The following is a 20,983-nucleotide window of genomic DNA, read 5'->3' as shown; positions in this document are numbered from 1 at the left end:
AACTAAGATTGAACTAGAGTACAGATTCCCTCCAGATAGAGCCAGATGCCATGTATTTTTGTAAATATGAATAAGTTGTGTTGATTGCCAAATTTTTGATTATAACTGTAAATATTCAAATTCCCTTATTTTATTAGTCCACGAATAACAAAACAGAACAAAATATAAGATTGTTTTATTTAAAAGCATCTCATAATTGTTGTGTGGTGGAGGAAAACAAAAAGAAATGTTTTTGTATGTATGTTTGTGAGTAAAATGAAAGTAAAGAGAAGAAGAAATTCCAACTTGTTGCCTTAATTTTTTGGTACTTTTTTGTATTCTCAAGTGCATGCACACACACAATTTGTGTAAGTCGAAACTATTACCTTGCTATTTTCAGGACTTTGTTATCTGGTTTGGGTTTATGTTGTGATAGTCCACTTGTGGTTAAGGAAGAGTCAAAGCACATCTAGTTATAACAGTGGACACACTGCATTCCCTATTTTTCTGATAATTTGTGATTTCTCATTTTGATAATTAAGAACATGTTTTAATGCATGGAAATATTTTCCTCATACATTATTCAAATTATATAAAGATAGATTCAAAAGTGTCATACAAAAATAACTATTTGAATAAACAGATTGCAATTTATTTTAAAATAATATTAAATATAACATGTTATAAAGATTCTATTCCTTTGATATTAACATATTTGTGTCTATTCCATCTTTTACCAAATGTGCATTTACCAATGGTGGTCCTAACATCTACTTTTCTTTTCTGTAAAATGGGATAGTAATTCCCAGAGATGATACTTCAAATATTTGATGACTAGAAAGAATCGACGGGTCAGAAGGAAAGGTGCTAACTAATGCCACACTGGGCCAAGCACCTGAATGTCAGTCCCCATAACACTTGTCTTACATGTGATGTGAGATGAATGTGAGAATTAAAATACATTAAATAAGACAATATATGGAAAGAACCAGGAGAGAATGTTTAACAGATATTAGCCAAGTTAACAAATGTTAGCTGTCTTTTATTTCTGTATTTGGCTAACCTCTCAACATTAATTAAACAGACTATGCAAATTAGAGAGAAAGGTATTTAAAAATGTTTAGGATTGAATCAGGGAATGATAAAATGGACGAATAGTTCTCAAATCTTGTTTAAACCTGGCCAAAGGCAAGATAAACTATTGCAAAAAAATGTTTCTATGTACTATGATGAAATTTTTAATGTAAATTCCATGATAAATGGAGGACACAGGAGTCAATAAATTTTCTGCTTAATAATGACTTCTCTTTGTGCTTATTTGCAATTCCTTGACTGCTAAAATAAAGGTTGATAAGCTAATGCCTGTTCAGAAAGCACATTCTAATCTCCCTGGAAAATCTTAGTGGAAGTCACAGTGAATAGGACTGCATCCTCAGGTTAAGTTTATTCTTAAACACTAGTGGGTAAATTTCAAAAGCATAGTAAAAAAAATTCAATGGAGGTGACAGTTTCTTTCAAAAACAACCACTTTTACTATTGCATATTCAAATTAGGTATTAATCACAAAGAAATTTGCGTAGCTTTTGAAAAGGGTTAATGCCCAGAACGCCATGAGAACTTCTATTTTAAGACTCCCATTACCATTCTATGTGAATATCCATCCTATACGGCGTTTTACAATCTTTAATAGCTGCTGAAATCATAGTTTTTCAACTTGTAGAATTTCCTTCTTTTTGTAACAAATTTATCATTGGTGTATGTAAAGTGAGAAGGAAATGAGTTTCTATTAAATTTTCCTATTAATCAGCAAAAAGCTTGAGGATAACATTTTGAGCCTGGACCATTTTTTTTTAGTATATTGCAACTACCTGTTTCAAGAGACTGTGTTCATAGAGAAATTTTACTTGTATGTAGTAAACTAAAATTAAGATGTGAAATATCTATTAAGCATTTTTTTGGTCTAGGATTGTTCAAGGAATGCTATTTTATATGTGTGTAAATGGGGCATAGTAGAGACTGGCTAGCTTTTATCAAATACGTTCACTTGCATCTTAGGTTCACAGCTAAATTCCCCTTGTGGTGCAATGTGGCCATATGACTGAGTTCCTTCCACTGGAATGTGGATGCTTTGAAGAGACACTTACCACTTTTAAGGCCTGGCCCATGACAGCCTTCTGTTTGTCCTTCACTCAATCTGCAGTGGAGTTGTGTTTCACTTGGAAGCCACATTTTGCAGACAGTGGGACCACTGACAGCTTGGGTCCTGGAGTGAATTTGTACAGCAGAATCTCTCTATCAAAACAAAAGTACCCATTCTTGTTCTGCAAAGTCACTGAAACAATTTGCATCCCCTTGGTAATGAATGAGAATTCTCCTTAAGTCTCAACTGAAAGCATGGCATCTTCATCGGAACCTCTTCTTCTGGAAGCCCTGATCTTCATTTCTGTCTCCCCGAAAAAACAAGATTGCTAGAAGCTCTGCCTAAGTTTAGCCTCTTAGCTTCCACTATGCTTGTGTTCTCAGCTTCTCATCCCATGAAACTTTGGAATCAACAAATCTCAAGTGGAAATACACCTCAGAATATTGTCTCCCATCTCTGTTGTGCCCTTCTTTTCCAAGGATCTTGGCCCCACAAGGCCTGGCTGCTTTGGTAGCCCACATTTCAATTATTCTTTCCCAGTACTGTGAGACTGCTGAAAGCTCTGCTTAACTTTCAGTTTGTTACATACCTCTTTTTGGATTCTTCTCTTTATGCATGCAGATTGTGAATAAGCAAATAATTCAAGGAAAATGTCAGATTCTCATCAATGATTTTGCCTTTTCTCTGAGATCTTGGCCCCTCAAATCCTGATGATTTGATTGCTTTATAATCCTATCAAAGATCTGTGTTTTTTGTGGTTTGTTTTCTCTTTTATTTCTATTTTATTCAACTACTATGGCTATTTTTGATAGAAGATTGGACTGAAACAAGCTGCTCTGTCTGTATATCTAGGAGCAAAGGTCTCTTGGTTCCCTTTCAAATATGTGTCAACTTCTCTTTATGGACTGATGACAATTTACCTCAGTGCTGATATTATGAAATGCACTTTTTTCTTGTTTCATCTGTGGTCATAAGATTTAATGCCCCAAACGGTAGGCCACTCCAGTGACTATATGGCCATGCTCCTCTCCACGTAATCAACTGCAGTTCATCTTCCCCGATATTGCCATGTAGTATCCCCTTCCCAATTTCAACATCCTTTAAAATAACAACAATGGGTTGTTTTCAATAATGACAATCTTTAAATATCATATACATCTTTGCAGTTACTCAGGAGGCTAATAAAAGATTCTCAAACTCAAAACTCTTAACAATTTTAGATGATCCTGAACGCCATAGGAGGTAAACTTCCCTCCATTTGTAGAAATCTATGATATTGTTTAGTCCCATAATATTAGTTATTATACGGTCTGTAATAAAAGAGAATTGTACTTTAAATGCATATCTTCCAGCAAAGTCCTCTAGGTCTACTCATGAAAATATTTTCATAATTTTTTTGGGCATAATTTCATGTTTATGTAAAGCTATGAACATAAACTTTTCTGGGTAAATTGAAGGCATCAGGGGGCATAACATGATTGTTTGTATCTCTCTTTCTTTGGTTTGGTAAAAAGCATTAACTACATCTAACATATGATTACAACAAAACTCATGTGTAAAACAAAAGTAATAGAATGTGTAATTTCTGAATTGCTAAAGAGAACTTGATGAGTCCTAGAGGAAATATATTTATCATTTTCATCTAGGTTAGATACCTCCTCTTCTCTTAACTCTATTAACAACTCTAGTGTTGTTACAGTCATATGTTAAAGGCTCTGGGCTGAGTGTCCAAAATGGTGCATATACATGGCCTGTAATTGATATTGACTGTTGGTTGGGGACGGTTTACTCCCTTTGGCTTAGGTTTCTCACAGCATGCTGGCTAGGTTCCCAGGGAGAGCAACCTGAGAGTGAGTATTCCAAGAAAACAGAAGTGGAATCAGCCAGTTTATTAAGGCCTGGGCCTGGAAACTGTTTCAGCATGAGGGCTGCCATATTCTGTTGGTCAAAGCAGCTCAATAGACAGAGCCCACCCTGATCCAAGGGGAAGATACACAGATGCCACCTGTCAAAAAGAAGAGTGTCAAAGAATTTGTGGGCACTCTTATTTCCCCATATATATGTTTGCATGTGTTTGTGCATTTAAAATTACACGATAAATGAACCCATGATTCTTTTAAAATTTCAAATATACAAAGTAAGGGTGAAAATTTTCTCTTTTCCCCTCCCCAAATTGAATTTTCTTTTCAAATATTATTAATATTATTAGTTGGTCTTTATCCATGTGAATCTTTTTCTACTTACTAAGTATATTTTGGTTTTGTTTACTTTTACGTAAATAGAATTAAGTCTATATTTTTCTGAAAATTATTTTCATTTAACAATATATTTTAGATGTTTTAATTTATATATATAATTTTAAATTACTACATAGTATTCTATAGTGTTGATAAATTTATTTTGTGGGTGATAATTTAGAATGTTTACAGTCTTTGGTTAGCACATGCAGCATCATTCTTTTTCATTCCTCTTCGTACGTGTGATAAAGTTTCACTAAGGTATAGAGCCGAAGTGGAAATACTAAATTGAAGGATACGAACATTAAAAAACAGAGATGCTGTCAGCTTGTTCCTCAAATAGTCAATACCATTGTACTCTTTCTTCAGCAGTATTTGAGAGTTCCCCTTTTCCTCATTACTGTCAACTATGGATATTATGTCTTTTCAAATTTTGAAAAACCTAATGGATGAGACTGCAACTTCGTGTGTGTTTCGATTTTTAATTGCTTGATTGTTGGTATGGTTAGGTATTCAGTCAATTTTGTATTTCTTTTTGTGAATTGCCTATTTTTTTAATTTAACTATTTTTCCTATTGGGCCATGTGTCATTTTTTCATTACCTAAAGATACTATTTACAAATTCTATACATTAATTGTTTTCCTGTCTTATGTCACATATAATTTCATCAAATGAATACATGGAGCCTCTATCTCGCTCTATTCCTTGTAACTCACTGGCATGGATGTGTTCTCATGGGTCTCTATCCCTGTGGGAAGGTCGGAGCCAATTTTAGGTGGATGAAGGGTTGTGACTTGCGATGTTTTCACCAGGTAAACAGGCTCTACATGATGCAAGGTCAGATTGCATATGTTGACTGGGATGCTAAGATCCTAAGTGTTGGGTGCATCGTAGCAACAAATTAGTTAGGCAGCAGAAGCCACAGTCACTCAGGTATCCATGAACTTATGTATATATCTGTGCTTATTTTTCAGTAGTGAAATGAAAGCATGAACAGAAAAATCTGAATCATCATTTTTACTATAATCTGAACTTAGACTCGACCTTGCAATCTGACCAATTTTGATATAGTGGCAAGAAGGACATCATACTTTAAATGGAGAGTAAATGGAGAAAGATAACAAGATCAGTGGAATCTGAAGATAAATAGATTTTACCTTTTGTCCACCTCCTTTGCTAGGGGCAGGGCCTGCAGTATCCCCAGTGGGGCAGCAGGCTCTTTGTGAAGGCATCCAGGGAAACGCTATGATGTGGGAGGCTGATCAAGTGCTCTGAGTCACTCTCCAGAGTGTTGTGAACGATATCAGAGACATTTTATAGTGGAAAGTGTTGAATCCCACACCTCTAGCCAAGTGGAATGTTCCAGTGTTGGCCTCGTGGCCTGCACGGAAGGAGACCAACCCCTGGGTTGTCTCGGATGTGATAGTGTCCTGGACATGTCTAGAGGCCTGGAGGCTGAGCTGGCCCTCCCGGGGAGACTGCTGCATCCTCCCCACTCTGCCATCAATCTGTAGCAGATTGGGTGTGGGAGAGGAGTAGCTCCTAGTCAGAATCCTCCTTCTTTAAGCTATACCCCTGGGTAGAGTTTTCAGAGAAATGATGGGACTTCTAGTTAAATTTGAATTTCAGATAAACAATGGAAAGTTTTTAGTTTAAGTGTGTCCGCAGTAACGTTTGGCTACGCTTATACAAAAAAAACTAGTCATTGTTTATCTGAATTTCAAAATTAACTGGTGTCCTATATTTTTATTTGCTAAATTTGGCAATCCTACACCTGGCTTTTAATTTTAAGCAATGTCTTCTGTTGGCCTGCACCTTGCAGCTGATTTAGAACTGAGGTGGAACAGAGAATTATTTGCCAACATCATGATTCAGGATTCCTTAATAGAAGTCTGTGGAACTTATCATGTCTACACAGGCCTTTGATTGTAGTCACTGGCTCTATTTATATAGAACACAGAGTTTAAACAGAGTCTTGAGTCTTCTTCTGGTTTCATGAGTACATTACAAGCATTGGGTCTGTTTTCCCTCAGATTAAGAGAAGGGGTGCCAGGTTCAAAGCAGCCTCCAGCAGCAGCTACCAGCAGCTTTGCTGCCCTTGGTGCAGACAGCCCATAATGGTACCTGCTGAGTGGAAAGAAGGAGAATGTGCATCTGTGTCATTTCCACTATCGAGGCATTGTACCTCTGATTTTGAGAATGCCTATGTAAGCACTGACTGAAATGGGGTCAATACTTCCATCTTAGATGGTTTTCACATAAAAATTACCAGAGAACATGAGTTTCTCTACTGAGGATTTAGTCAAATATGCAGATCAGACATTCTGGGCCTGCCTGGACCCAAGAATTCAAGGAAAAGACAAGCTAGGTTATATTGAGAAGATGAAAATATTAGGGAATAGGGGTGTAGACAGTTCATAACTCTGAATGGAAGTACAGCCTGTGATGTCAGGAAGAAAGGAAAACCCCTCGACTTGTCTCTGTGTCAAATCCACACCAAAAGTTAAATCTCCCTATCAAAAAGAAGTACAAACTGTTCATTTAATAACTCAAATGTGTCTTGTTACAAAACAACCAATATGTGGCGCAGTGGATTATTTTGAATTAAATAAGGTATAATGCCATCATACTGGCAGCAATGGAGACCAGGATGCTATTTTAAAATACAGGTTTCACAGGTCGGCCTGGTGGCGCAGTGGTTAAGTGCGCACATTCCACTTCGGCAGCCCAGGTTCGCCGGTTCGGATCCTGGATGTGAACATGGCACCGCTTGGCACGCCATGCTGTGGTAGGCGTCCCACGTATAAAGTAGAGGAAGATGGGCATGGATGTTAGCTCAAGGCCAGGCTTCCTCAGCAAAAAAAGGAGGTCTGGCAGTAGTTAGCTCAGCGCTGATCTTCCTCAAAAAAAAAAAAAAAAAAAGAAAATACAGGTTTCACTATTATTTAGGTGTGTCAAGGCTAACGGATTAGGAGAGAACTGCCACTGAAAAGATAATTCATTATACTCACAGATCCCCAGAGAAGGGAGTACCCCACACCATGGAGGGCCACATGAGGGAACACTGCATCTGGCATTGTAGTTGGTCAGGAGGGAGGAGAGGAGAAACCGTGGGTGACGGCCCTTACAGTGGTCTCCCCCCTTGGGAAGGAATGGTGAGCAGGGATAGGCCCCCAGCTAAGCAGGTTTGAGATTGGCGAGTTTGAATAATTTCGGCAGGCTCTAGGATATAGGTTTCTTGGCCCTGGGGTAAGAAGGGTAGAGGGATGGTAACACAAAATGTGAAATAGTTGGAGACATAGGCTCTGTATTAATTAGTTTCCATATAAAAGGTCTGCTCGGGGAGTTGTTTGCTAACTCTAGGAATTAGCTAACCCTGAGAGGGCAGCCCCTCCAGGATCAGTGAGGCCCCACATGTCAGAGCATCACAATACAGAAAATTAAAAAAAAAAAAAAAACGGTTATTACAGCTGTCCAGACACTAGTGGGATGGTATGAAAGAATTGATTTTGAATATGCCATTTTCTGCATCCCAGGAGTGCAGTTTAGCCTGCACCAACTTCCTTTCATATGAAACACCTAGAGCTGGGAACATAGCTTTTGGGTTTTCTCAATGAGGATGGGAGATCGGTTAGGACCCCAGAAGACTTAGAGGTAGATATCAAGGGAGATACCTTATGGGGCAAGAGCACTTTTATGGCCAAATCTCATGTAGGATATGAGTAGAGCAGAGACAGCAGGTGGATTGTAGTTGTCTCAGGACTAAAGGTTCTGAGAAGGGGAGCCCCATAGTGCTGAATGCCTTTTTGGGGCAGAGTTACAGTGTCTGGCTGAGCTTCTGTACGTGCATACAAATCCTACAAATTTTGGCATATGAGCCACCTTTAACTTTCATGTATCAAGAAATCTACTTCATTGCTCACGATGGACAGAACTGAGCCTGCTCTTACAATATGACTGACTTTCCACCCCCCATGCTGTCTGCCAGAAAGAAAGATAACCGAGACATGGAAAATAATTCTGAAGGAGCAATAAAACAAGAGAGAACAACCTCAATCAAAACTGTTAGACACTCTTCCTACTAAAAATTTTAAAGATTAATAGAATTTAAGAAACAAAAGGAGGAAAAATCCTATATTAACTTTTCCTTAACAGAAATCACCAGAATGTCTAGGGCTGGCCCTGTGGTGTAGTGGCTAAGTTTGCGTGCTCCGCTTCAGCAGCCCAGGGTTTGCAGGTTCGGATCCCGGGTGTGGACCTAGCATTGCTTGTCAAGTCATGCTATGGTGGCATCCCACATAAAATAGAGGATGATTCCCATAGATGTTAGCTCAGGGCCAATCTTCCTCACACAAAAAAAGAAATCACCAGAATGTCAAGGAGACATGGGTCTGTACGTAGAACAAATACCACTTCTCTCTTCATTCTGGCAATACTACCAATCCACAAATCAGGAATCCACAAATCAGGATCATAATGCCTCTTCTATGGAATGGTGGACTCTGGGAAAATGGCAAAGACTTACCTTAGCTTCAAAATCAGCAGCCTCCCAGGATGCGTGGGTAGTTGTGCCAGGTGGTAGCAATAATGTAGGGTACAGGGACAGGTTTTCACTATGAGGGGAAGGTAGAGAGTGATATTGTGACATGTGCCCATTAAGTAAGTGCAGGGTAGTGGTCTTCTTGCTTGGTCCTTTTCTCCAGTCTCTGGGAAAAGGTGAAGGACTGGGAAGCCCCAGAGACACTAGCCCTGGGAAAGGAGGATTGAAGTTTGCATGACTGTTGTAGACAGTCCCAGGTTGAAAGCAGGACAGCAAGGTAGGTGCATTGGATGAATGCAAAAGGAGGAAAAGAGAGCTGTAAATTGTATTCGTAGGTTAAACTAGCTGCAGTGGAAATGGTTTCTCTGAGCAGCTCCCTTCATCAGATATTGCCTCACTGTTCCTGATGTTTTCAACTGTGGGGTTGAACAGGCTGAGCCTGATTTTTGTTGTAAATTTTGCTGGTCACAAGCCATCATCAACCTACCATCAACTTGAGATCGGCTATGTTCTCCCCATAGGGTGGGGAACTGCGAGAACACATCTTCGTGAGCGAGTCCTGCAGAGTAAAGGTAGACATGTAAGTCTTGCGGAACTGTGTATGAGGGTAGGCCGGTCAATCACAACTTCCTAATTGAGGGCTGGGAGTTAAAACACATTCAGTCACTCTAATAGCCTTACAAACTGAGAGCCTTATGAACTGAGTAATGCAAAATGCAGGTGTGCTGCTGCCAAATTATAGAGCTGCCATTCACAGGTACCATCGGGAGTTAGAGGTTAGTTGTCAACAAGCACTGGACACCCATGTTCACAATCAAGGGTAGCATCTTTGAAGAATGTGACCAGGTCCACTGCTCCAAAACTGCCACGTATCCTATGATGTGGGGAAAATATCAAACATGGAAATATATATTTATATTTTCTTATATAGTAAGAGGATGTGTCCTCGAGGGCTGACATGACCTCACTCCCAGCCACTTACAAGAAACCCATGAGCCATTAGTTCAGACTTCCTTTTAACTGGCACGTCCTTCACTCCATGCAAGCCAAGTCTACAGAACTTCAAGAGTACCTCCTTGAGGAGATGGGAAGACGTCATCTGTCTTAGGTTAGGTTCCCCAGAGAGATCATGAAGAGGGATTCTTACTCAAGTGGTTTACTGGGAGAGTGTTCTCAGGAGAAGGGAAGGAGAGAAGGGAAAAAATGCTGAGTAGAGGATGTGAGACTAGCTTTATCTTGATCCCAAAGGGAACTCAGGAGCTGAATTATACATAGAATTGATCCATCTTTGAGGCTGGTAAGGTAAGGGGTTGGGGTGAAGGGTGGCCTTTTTTATCTCGTATTAGTTGAATTGCTGTGAAGGGGAGATGAAGGGGTGCCTTATATTCCAAAGCATCTCTTTTTGGCTTGGGCCAATTCTCTGGAAAAAGAGACAGCCATGAGCCGTTAGTAAACAACATCCACAGCTAGATGTGGGTACATTAGCCTAGTAAAGGGGACCTGCATGGGCATCAACCGCATCTGTACCCCATTTAATTGGTTGTGTCCTCGATTTTGTGTGTCTTTTGCTATGGTTTTGCTGGTTCAGTTTTAAAACAATTCTCATTATCTCCAATATTGGACCCAATCTAGCCTTGTTTTCTGGCCTAACCAAATATCTTAATTTTCCTGGTAATAACCTAAGGAGATTTTACACATGGGCTGGATTCATGTGCCCTTGAGTAAATGGAAAATTCCATCTACCAATTATGTTAGGGACTATCTCTAAAAACCTATGTACTTTTATAACTCCTCTTCCCCAATTCTCTGATATTTTTCTTTCCCAGTATAGGTAAGATCTGTTCTTACCTGTGTGTTTAGTCATTCTTGTACTTCTTTCCCTTACAAGAAGAGAATCACGCTTACTAATAATTCTGCTCAAAATCACTGTATGGATAGGCATGCTAACAGCTTAAGATGAATTTTTCACCATGAGACTCACAATAATTGACAGTGTTTGCTTTCTTGGTAACATATTTAAGATATAAAGACAAGGATTAAGTTATAGAGCACAGCAAAGAAAAAAAATCCTTAAAGTGAATAGTGAACAGAATATCTGAGCTAGGTTTAAGCGTTTGTATTAAGAATTAGTCTTGAAAAAAATAGGTCTGTTTCAGAAACTATGTCTAAAACTTTGTGTATCTATGCTAAAAAGTATCAATTTAATCAACCTTTTTGAAAGTGCTATAAAATAAGAAAATGAATATCTCAAAGAAAATAACCAACTTCTTATAATTTAAGTATAAGAAGTATGCCTATATTTAAATGCAAATGTATAATAATACATATATCCATAGTTTTCCCACAGACTTTTGATTGACAGTGTATAATGCAATTAGGAAATTACCTTCCAATAATCATACCACATCAGTAAGGAAAGTAGAATGTGTCACTAAGATGATTTTCTACGTGAACTGCTTTTGTTTTAAAAATAGTTTATACGGACTCTCTCGTTTACGAAATAGAATAAACCCACAACCCACTTTCTTCCTATTTGGCTCACCTCTCATAGGGGCTGAATGAATGGTGCTTTTCAAATATCATTGCAAATTGTAAGTAGATTCATGACTGTGAATTGGTCGTCTGGGTTTCTGCGGGTAGGTGAGGATAATGCTCCCTGAAATAATGATGTCTTCCTCAGCTGTGTGACTCCACCCAGGATTTTAACCTCAAGTTAAACCACTGGTTCCACAGGGTTTGTTCATATTCTGGTCTTTATATACATAAAACAAAGGTTTTACCTTTGCACCATTAATCCTAGGCAGGCCAGTTTATCCAGGGTAAAGTCAAATTACATCCACGTGGGGCTTTTGGTTTTTCAGGCTAGAATCACTGAAACGTGTTCTAGCAGAGTGGTTCTCAACCGTGGCTGCATTTTGGAATCCCCTGCCAAGATCTTAAAATGTACTGCTTGCTGGGGGGCCAGCCTGGTGGCGAAGCGGTTAAGTTCGCATGTTCTGCTTCAGTAGCCTGGGGTTCGCCTGTTTGGATCCCCGCACAGACCTACGTGCTTGTCAAGCCACACTGTGGCAGGCGTCCCACATATAAAGTAGAGGAAGGTGGGCACGGATGTTAGCTCAGAGCTAATCTTCCTCAAAAAAAAAAAACCGAAAAAAGTACTGCTTCCTGGGTCCCATTCTCAGAGATCCTGATTTAATTGGATTGGGTGTAGCCTGGGCATTGAAAGTTTTTAAAAACTCCCCAGCTATTTCTAATGTACAGCTAAGGATGCAAATCCCTGGGGAAATTCATCTGCCTCTGCCTGAGACTGTGTGAAGGACTCAGCTTTCTAGCAGGTTGTTATGTGCTTGAGTTAATGCACCAAACAGAAGGGCAAGCTTCGCTAGGCTCCGCTATGAGTACTGTCCTCTTAAGGCCTCATGGGTCGGAGACCTTCTAAGGTGGTGAGCTTGTGGCATTTGCTCCATAAATGACTGTGGTTTCCTCAAGTCTAAGAACCTGTTCGTCCTTCTTTGTAACAAGCAGATTTAAATATTGCTCCTATGTTTAGTTTTACCAGAATTTTTTATGTCACAGATAATTTTACTTGTCAGAGTATTTAAAAATATAAATTATTATTGATTGCAAATTTAGAGGTCAAGCCTAACAGATATTTTTCTCAAAGCAATGACAGCATCCTTTGATTAATAGTATTTTCAAATGATTTTTAGTACTCCATGCCAGCAGAGCTAACATTTTTGTTTACTGTATGCCAGACAGTGTTCTAGGTTCTCATTCTACAAATGAGGAAACTGAGGCAGAGAGAGGTTGTAGATGTTGCCCAACGTTACAGAGCTAATAAGTGCAACAGTCATGAGACAAACTGAAGCAGGCTGGTTTCAGGGCCTGTGCATCTGTGTTCACCTGTGTTGACAGAAAAATACATAAAATGTTTAAGAACAAAGCAATATTATATGCATAGTTATATGTGTTTCAATAGCTTCATTAAATATTGAATGCGCACAAAATAATGTTTAGAAGCCATGGAAGTTATAGCGTAACAAAAAAGCACGCACCTGTTTACCTATCAACCACCCAGCTTAAGAAATATATCATTTCTACGTTCTTATGTACATTATATACACTATATATATTATTACTATATTCTATGTTATTCTACATATTTTCTATAATACGATTTCTTTATTTCTATATTTCGAGTCCCTTTGAAGTTTCCTGTGCTCTTTACCAATCCTATCAGCTTTCCCTTCCCCTCCATAAATAACCTATATCCTAAATGCTGTTTCTTATTTTCTTGCTTTTCTTTATAGTTTAACACATATGTATTCATCCCCAAACAATACATTGCTTGGTTGTATATTTTTAAGCATTTGTATAAATTAATCACTACATATATGCTGTTTAGAATTGGATCCCCTTAATATTGTTTCTAAATTTCATTTTCATGTTACTACTTGTAGCTATATTTAATTTCTTCTTACTTTCAAAGAGCATTATTTTACATTAATGTAAAAATTTATTTTACTCTGTTTTTGATATATATTTGGTTGCTTTTAGTTTATTTGCTATTACAAATATTGTTACCATAAAAATTTATATATATATCTCCTTGCTCCAGGGTGTATGTCTGGAAGTGGAATTCCTGGGTTGTAAGGTATGTACACATGCACTGTTAACAGGTAAGCGTCAAATTGCTATGCAAGTAGTTGTACAATTTACCTTTTACTAACATTATTTAACAGTTCCAGTTGCTCTATGTCTTTCCCGTTATTTCATCTTGTGAAATTTTGAAACCTTGCTTAGCTGGTCAGTATAAAATCTGATCTCATTATGGTTTTGATTTTAATTTCTTTGAAAGTTCATAATGTAATACATGCTTCATATATTTATTGGTTATTTGTCTTTTCTTATTTTCTCTTCTTATAAAATAAGTATCATCTTTTGCCACTTTCCTGTAGGGTTGTCTGTGTCTTATTTATTTCTAGGTTTTAAAAAAGTACATTTTCTTCATTACATCCTTTTCAATTTTATGTGATACAAATGGTTTTCCCAAGTTTGGCTTATCCTTTTAGAATCTTATTCTTACTAAATTGTCTTTTGGTAGCTTTTTGATTTTGTTTTTATACCTTGTCTTTAATCCACCTGAGATTGATTTTTGTGTATGATATGAAGTTGGGATTCAATTTAATTTTTCAATATGGGTAATTACTTGTTCAGATACCATTGATCATATTTCCATGTGCACGTGGGTGTTTTTTCTGGGTTCTCTGTTTTACTGCATTAATTTATTTGTATATCTCTATGCTCATAACATTTTAGATTCATTTCAGTGGCATGAAACCTATGGTAGACAAGTCTCTTCACCTTGTTTTACTTCTTCTGGAGTGTCTTTGAGACGTTCAACTGAATTTTCTCAATCGACCCATTAATTAGTAAATCACTTTCTAATGTTATACTGAACTTGAATTCCCAAGATGAATACAACCTGCTCATGGTATATCTTGATTTTATATATTGAAAGATTCACCTTCCTGATTATTTACTCAGGATTTTTGTTTCCATATTTATGAATGGAATTTGCTTATATTTTTCATTCTCATATGTCCTGACATGGTGCTGATAAGATTATGATGGCTTCACACAAAGATTTCAAGCTGTTTCTTTTTTTTTTTTTTTCCTATTCGCTGAATCGTTATAGAGTTGCAATTATTTGTCTCTTGAATATTTGGAAATCCTGACAAGTAATATCACTTAGGGCTGTGGGTTTTGGTGAAAGGTAATTATTGATTCAAACTTAATGGTTACTGTACTATTCAGGTTGTCAATGTCTTTTTCAGCCCATTTTGATACATTATTTTTTCTAGAAAGTAGTCCACTTTTTATAGCTTTTCAAATTTATTAGAATAAATTTTTCTTTATCACTGTCATCATAGGTTTGTAAATGTTAGTCTTTTAACAAACTAATTTTTTTCTTTTGACTTTTGTATTTTTGATTTCTGTCATGAATTTTTGTTTTTATTAGTCCTTGTTCTACATTCTTCTGACGTATTCTGATGATATTATTCTTCCTTCTTATATTAGTGAATTAGCTCATTAATTAAACTAATTAATTAATTAATTATTTCAGTGAGGGAGATTGGCCCTGCGCTGACGTCTGTTGCCAGTTATCCTTTTTGCTTGAGGAAGATTGTCCCTGAGCTAATATCTATGTCAGTCTTTCTCTATTTTATATGTAGGACGCCACCAGAGCATGGCTTGATGAGCAGTGCGTAAGTTTGCACCCGGGATCTGAACCCGTGAACCCCAGGCCACCGAAGAAGAGCTTGCAAACTTGACCACTACACCACTGGGCCAGCCCTACCTCATTAATTTTAATTCTTCATATAGTTCTGTTCTAAAACTAGCATTTAAAATATACTTTCAAATTAAGGGTTGTTTTTTTAAAGGCATCTCGTAAGCTGAATCCTGTAAGTATTTCTTCATGATTCACATCTAAAATTTGCTGTTTCTCACTATGATTTCCCTTTGATCCAGGATTTATTTAGATTTGCATTCTCAAGTTTGCAGATGAATGGGAAGTTGTAGTTATTTTAAAGAATTTTTAAATTTAAATTTAATTTAAAATGTAAATTAAATGTAAATTAAATTTAATTTAAATTTAAAATTAAAATTAAAATATAAAATTAATTTAAAGCATGGGGTTTTATGATATCATTTTGAATTTATAGAGATTTATATTAATTTTCATAAATGCTTGATGTATGCTTAAAAATAATTCTTGAGGAATATTTTCTTTATATACCTATTTTGTTTTGCTTACTAATTTTGATTTTTAATTTTTCTATATACTTTCTGGCTTGGACTGATAGATCTATCCAAGAGAGTAGTGTTAAAATCCTTTTGCTGTGGTGAATTTTTGAATTTCTCTTTGTGATTCTATGAGTTGGTTTTTACTTTTCAAAAATCTATTATTTGGTGCATAGAAGTTTATAATTGCTTTTGTTCTTACTGGAAAAGTCAAATCATTTATGAATGTGACTCCATTTATCTTTAATATTGTTTTTTGTTTAAAGTATCATTTTCTGTATTCATAAAGCAATATCAACTTTCTTTTGGATAAAATTTCCTGCTAAATGTTTGATTTTTTTAAAAAAATTGCAACCTGACAGCTTTTATTTTTTGCTGTGAGTTTCGCTTATATTCCTATTTTTCGTAATAACCGTACATTTGGATCTATTCTCTCATCTTCCTCTGGGCATTATGCAAGGTCCCCTTCTAAGTGCCCTGGTGGATGATTCTATTCTTTGTCCCTTGTTCTCTTGTCATTGCCAGGAATATAAGCGCAAGGTTCAGAGCTTACCTATCCAGGCTACCTGAAATGGCTGAGAAATATCAAGTATCCAGCAAACATGTTGACAAGTAAAGTATTTCACCTTACCCCAGATTTACTTAGCAAACTCTAAATTCTCAGTAAGCTGAAAGAGGACAGTGAAAAACTCAGAGTTAGAATATAAATTGGTTTGGGATATTGAGGAACTGGGCATGTTTTTATGAAAAAGGCATTTGGATATTGGTTATATATTCATGATTTGACTAAGAACAATTACTTGTGCTGAAGTTTTCTTAGTAGCTTTGGAGAGTGCAAATGCTTCTGGCCGCCCTTCCTGGTGTTCTGTTCCCTGCCATCCTTGGGCATTCTGCTACATGCTGCCATCTCTGTGCTTTCCTCCTTTCTTTGGTGCCAATAATAACAGCTGCTGCTGTTGGTTGCCTGCCTTCCCAGATGTTTTTTATATTTAGGAAGGCAACAGGAGTAAGAAAAAGCTGTGGTTATTTCAGAGGGTTGGTAAATGAGCAATGGGAAGCTGACATGGAGTGTTTCACTAATGCTCTCACCACTTTTCAGTGGCCCCTGGGGGCGATTTCTAGTTTCCCCCAGTCCGTGGAATCTTGCTCCATGACTTGGCCTCTTTTCATTCACTCAGTACACAACTGTTTCCAATTTTACTGATGAACTGCAATTCAAAAACTCCACGTAGAATACTGTATTGCTCTTTCTCATTTTCTCTTTTTAAGCATTGTGGTGCATTTGATTAAAATACACAGCAACTAAGTGTACAGCTTACATTTTTACACATGGGCACACGTATAATACTGCCCACATATAGAAAATTTCATTTCTCCTGAAGGTTCCCTTGTGTCCCTTTCCAGCCAATACTCACACCCACTCATTCCTATGCCCTCTTGTCATCAGAGGTAACCAGTATTCTGACTTCTATTACTAACAATTAGTTTTGACTGTTCTTGAATTCCATATAAATGGGATATAAAATTCCATGGAAATTACAGTGAAAACTAATACAATACTATTTTTTATGTATGTGAAATTTCTTGCCCAGATAAATCCATAGCCTTTATACTCTAATGTGTGATGATGGGGAAATAGAGAAACAAGAATAAAAAAAATTAATAGTAGGTTTATTTAAAGGTGTTGGTCAGAATATAAAAATGTATAATTTCTAGTAAAAGCATAAACTTTAGCTCTACACATGAAAGGGGCTATGGACTAGTTAAATGTTATCATTACAATAACACAATAAATGTATACGGCTTAAGAAATGAAACAGAAACTAAATTTATGACTATCAATATAACCTTATCCCAGATCACTGAAAATGTTGCAACTGAAAAGGAAAATCCCATTAATTTTACCACATAACTTGAGAGCAAATTTAAAAGTAGAGGTAAAAATGAGACATAAATAGGCAAATGTATTTGTGAATTTGGACAAATTTGTGCCAAATCAATCAGATTCATATCTAACCCCAAAATTTCCTAGGAAGGACAGAAGTTGGTGCTCTGTGAATCTACTTTTACTAAATATCAAAGCAGTTATCTTGCATACAGAAATCTTACAAAAATGTAGAGAGCAAATATGCAAAAACTTTATATTCTTTTCCAGGAGAACTTCAACTACATGCATTGGTAAATTCTTATGTTCAACTAATTTAACATATTGGAGAAATTTTTTTTCTATTATTAAAAGCGTTAAATTCTCAAAATGCACAGGAAGGAAAAATATGAAGTGTATCTATTTCTTCTCTATGTTCTAGCATCTGGAGGATATTATTTTTGTTGAGTGATGTTAAGGGTTAAATTAAATGGGTAAAGGAATATAGATTATGGACTCACTTTTTGTACAAACTTAACCCCTTTACTACATTAGAAAAATACTCTTTTCTATAATCTCCCCACTATTTTTAATCCTTCACCTACCACATAAAACATTTTCTCTCATCCTTTTCTATGCTTTAAGTAATATTCTCAGGATTAAGAGTATCTGTGCCATTGCCCCTTAATGCTTCATAAGGATTTAATATAAACAAATTTGAGTTAATTTACGTTACTAGATTGTCATGAGATAATCTCTGAATTTTGAGGGTTATTTTTGTTTTTCTAGAGATCAATGTTGAAAATAGCACTTATGTTTAATAATATTACACAATTTAAACTAAAAAAAGGAAACTAAGAAAAGCAAAATGTTAATTCTATTCTTCTATGTTAGGCAGTTTTCTTAGAGCCTGCCATATAATAACTCATAAAATTCTTACAACCACCCTCTGAAGTGTTGCTATTTTGATTACAGATTGAATACTGATATACTGACAATATGTCAATTTCCCAAGGTCACAGAGTTGGTAAATGGAGGGGCCAGGGTTCAGACATCAGAGTCTGGGCTCTTAGCAGCTCTATAGCCTCTAAATAACAAAAGCTCACTTTGGGAAACTTTTCCTATTGTACAGGCATCAGCGCATTTTTTTTTTTTTTGTAAAAGGCCTACTAGTAAATATTTTAGGCTTTGTGGACCATATGGTCTCTGTCACAACTGTTAATTCTGCTGTTGCAGCGTGAAAGCAGCCATAGAAAATACGTAAATGAATGGGCATGGTAGTGTCTCAATAAAACTTTACTTACGGGCATTGAAAATTGAATTTTATATAACTTTCACACGTCACAAAATGTTATTCTTGTTTTGATTTTTTTTCCCCGACCATTTGAAGATAGAAAGCCATCCTTTGCTTGTGGATTGTACAAAAACAGACAGTCAGCTGCTTTGAACTGCAGGCGCTCATTGGCTGACCCTTTCTAGAGCATAGGGTACTGACAGCAAGAAACCTGATACAAAGAATGAATTTAGAAGCAATTGGCATGTCTCAATTGAAGTCAATAATTGCTAAGATGCAGCAAGTCCACTAATAAATAATCTGTCACTGGGAAAGCCAGGGGATACATCTGTTAATACAGCTTATTATGACAAATAAACCCCTACAATCTCAGAAGTAGATATGAGGATGGGTGGAGGGAAAGACTGATAAATGAGTTTTTTTCTTCTTTTTTTCAAACAATGGTCAGTTCAATTCCAAGAATAGCACTAACATTTCAGAGTGTAAATTTTACAAAAAAGGACATTTTCCCACATGGTAATAATGCAATGTAAAAATTAGGAAATTAACTGCTGCACATCACTATCACTGAATCCCCACACTCATTCTAATTTTCCTAACTGTTCCAATAATGTCCAGGATCATAAATTACTTTGGTTGTCATGTCTCTAAAGGCCCTCTTTAATCAGGAACATTTCCTCAATCTGTCCTTGGCTTTCACGGCCAGGGTACTTTTGAGGATTTGGTGACTGTTGTTTCATAGAATGTCCCTCTATTTGGGTTTGCCTAATGTCTCTTCATGATTATATTCAGGTGATGCGTTTTTGCCAAGAATCAGACAGAGGTGATGTTGTGATCTCCTTGCATTCTGTTAGACGGTCCGTGATTATAGTTTGACTTATTACAGCTGATGTTAACTTTTCGTTTGTTTTTCCCAGTGTTATTGACCTATCATTGACTTAAAACTGTATAAGTTTAAGTTGTACAGCAAAATGATTTGACCCGCCTATATTGTGAAATGATTACCACAATAAGTTTAGTAAACATGGGTCATCTCGTATAGATACAAAAAAACAAAGATTTTTTTCCTTGTCATAAGAACTCATAGGATTTACTCTTTTGACAACTTTCAAATATACCATACAGCAGTGTTAATGATCGTCATCATGTTGTACATTACATATCTAGTACTTATTTATATTATAATTGGAAGTTTGTACCTTTTGATCACCTTCATCCAGTTATCCCTCACTCCACTCCCCACATCCAGTAACCACAAATCTGATCACTTTTTCTACGAGGATTTTTTTTCAGATTCCACATATTAGTGAAATCATATAGTATTTGTCTTACTTTGTCTGATTTACTTCATTTAGTGTAATGCCCTCAAGTTCATCCATGTTGTTACAACCAGTAGGATTTCCTTCTTTTTTGTGTCTGAATAATATTCCATAGTATATATATATATATATATATATGCCACATCTTCTCTATCCATTCACCTGTTGATGGACACTTAGGTTGTTTCCATATCTTGGCTATTGTAAGTAATGCTACAATGAACATGGGGCTGCAGATATCTCTTTGACATAGTGTTTTTGTTTCCTTCAGATACATTTCTAGAAGTAGAATAGCTGGATCATATAATAGTTCTATTTTTAAATTTTTGAGGAAACTCCACACTGCTTTCCATAGTGGCTGTACCAATTTACAATCTCAACAGTGCACAAGGGTTTCCTTTTTCCGTATCTACTCCAGCATTTGTTCCCTCTTGTCTTTTTGATGATGCCATTCGAACAGGTGTGAGATGATCTCATTGTAGTGTTGATTTGTATTTCACTAACAACTAGTGACATTGAGCACATTTTCATATACCAGTTGGCCATTCCTATGTCTTCTTTGGAAAAATGTCTATTCAGGTCTTTTACTTATTTTTTAGTCAGAATATTTGGATTTTTTATTTTTGCTATTGAGTTGTATAATTTCTTTATATATTTTGAACACTTGCTCCTCATCAGATACATGGTCTGCAAATATTTTTTGCCATTACGTAGGTTGTCTTTTCATTTTGTTGATGGTATCTTTTGCTGTGCAGAAGGTTTTTAGTTGATATAGTCTTACTTGTTTATTTTTGATTTTGTT

This window comes from Equus quagga, chromosome 3, assembly GCF_021613505.1.
Source record: "Equus quagga isolate Etosha38 chromosome 3, UCLA_HA_Equagga_1.0, whole genome shotgun sequence".
NCBI lineage: Eukaryota > Metazoa > Chordata > Mammalia > Perissodactyla > Equidae > Equus > Equus quagga.
Note: the sequence above shows the minus strand (reverse complement) of the source record.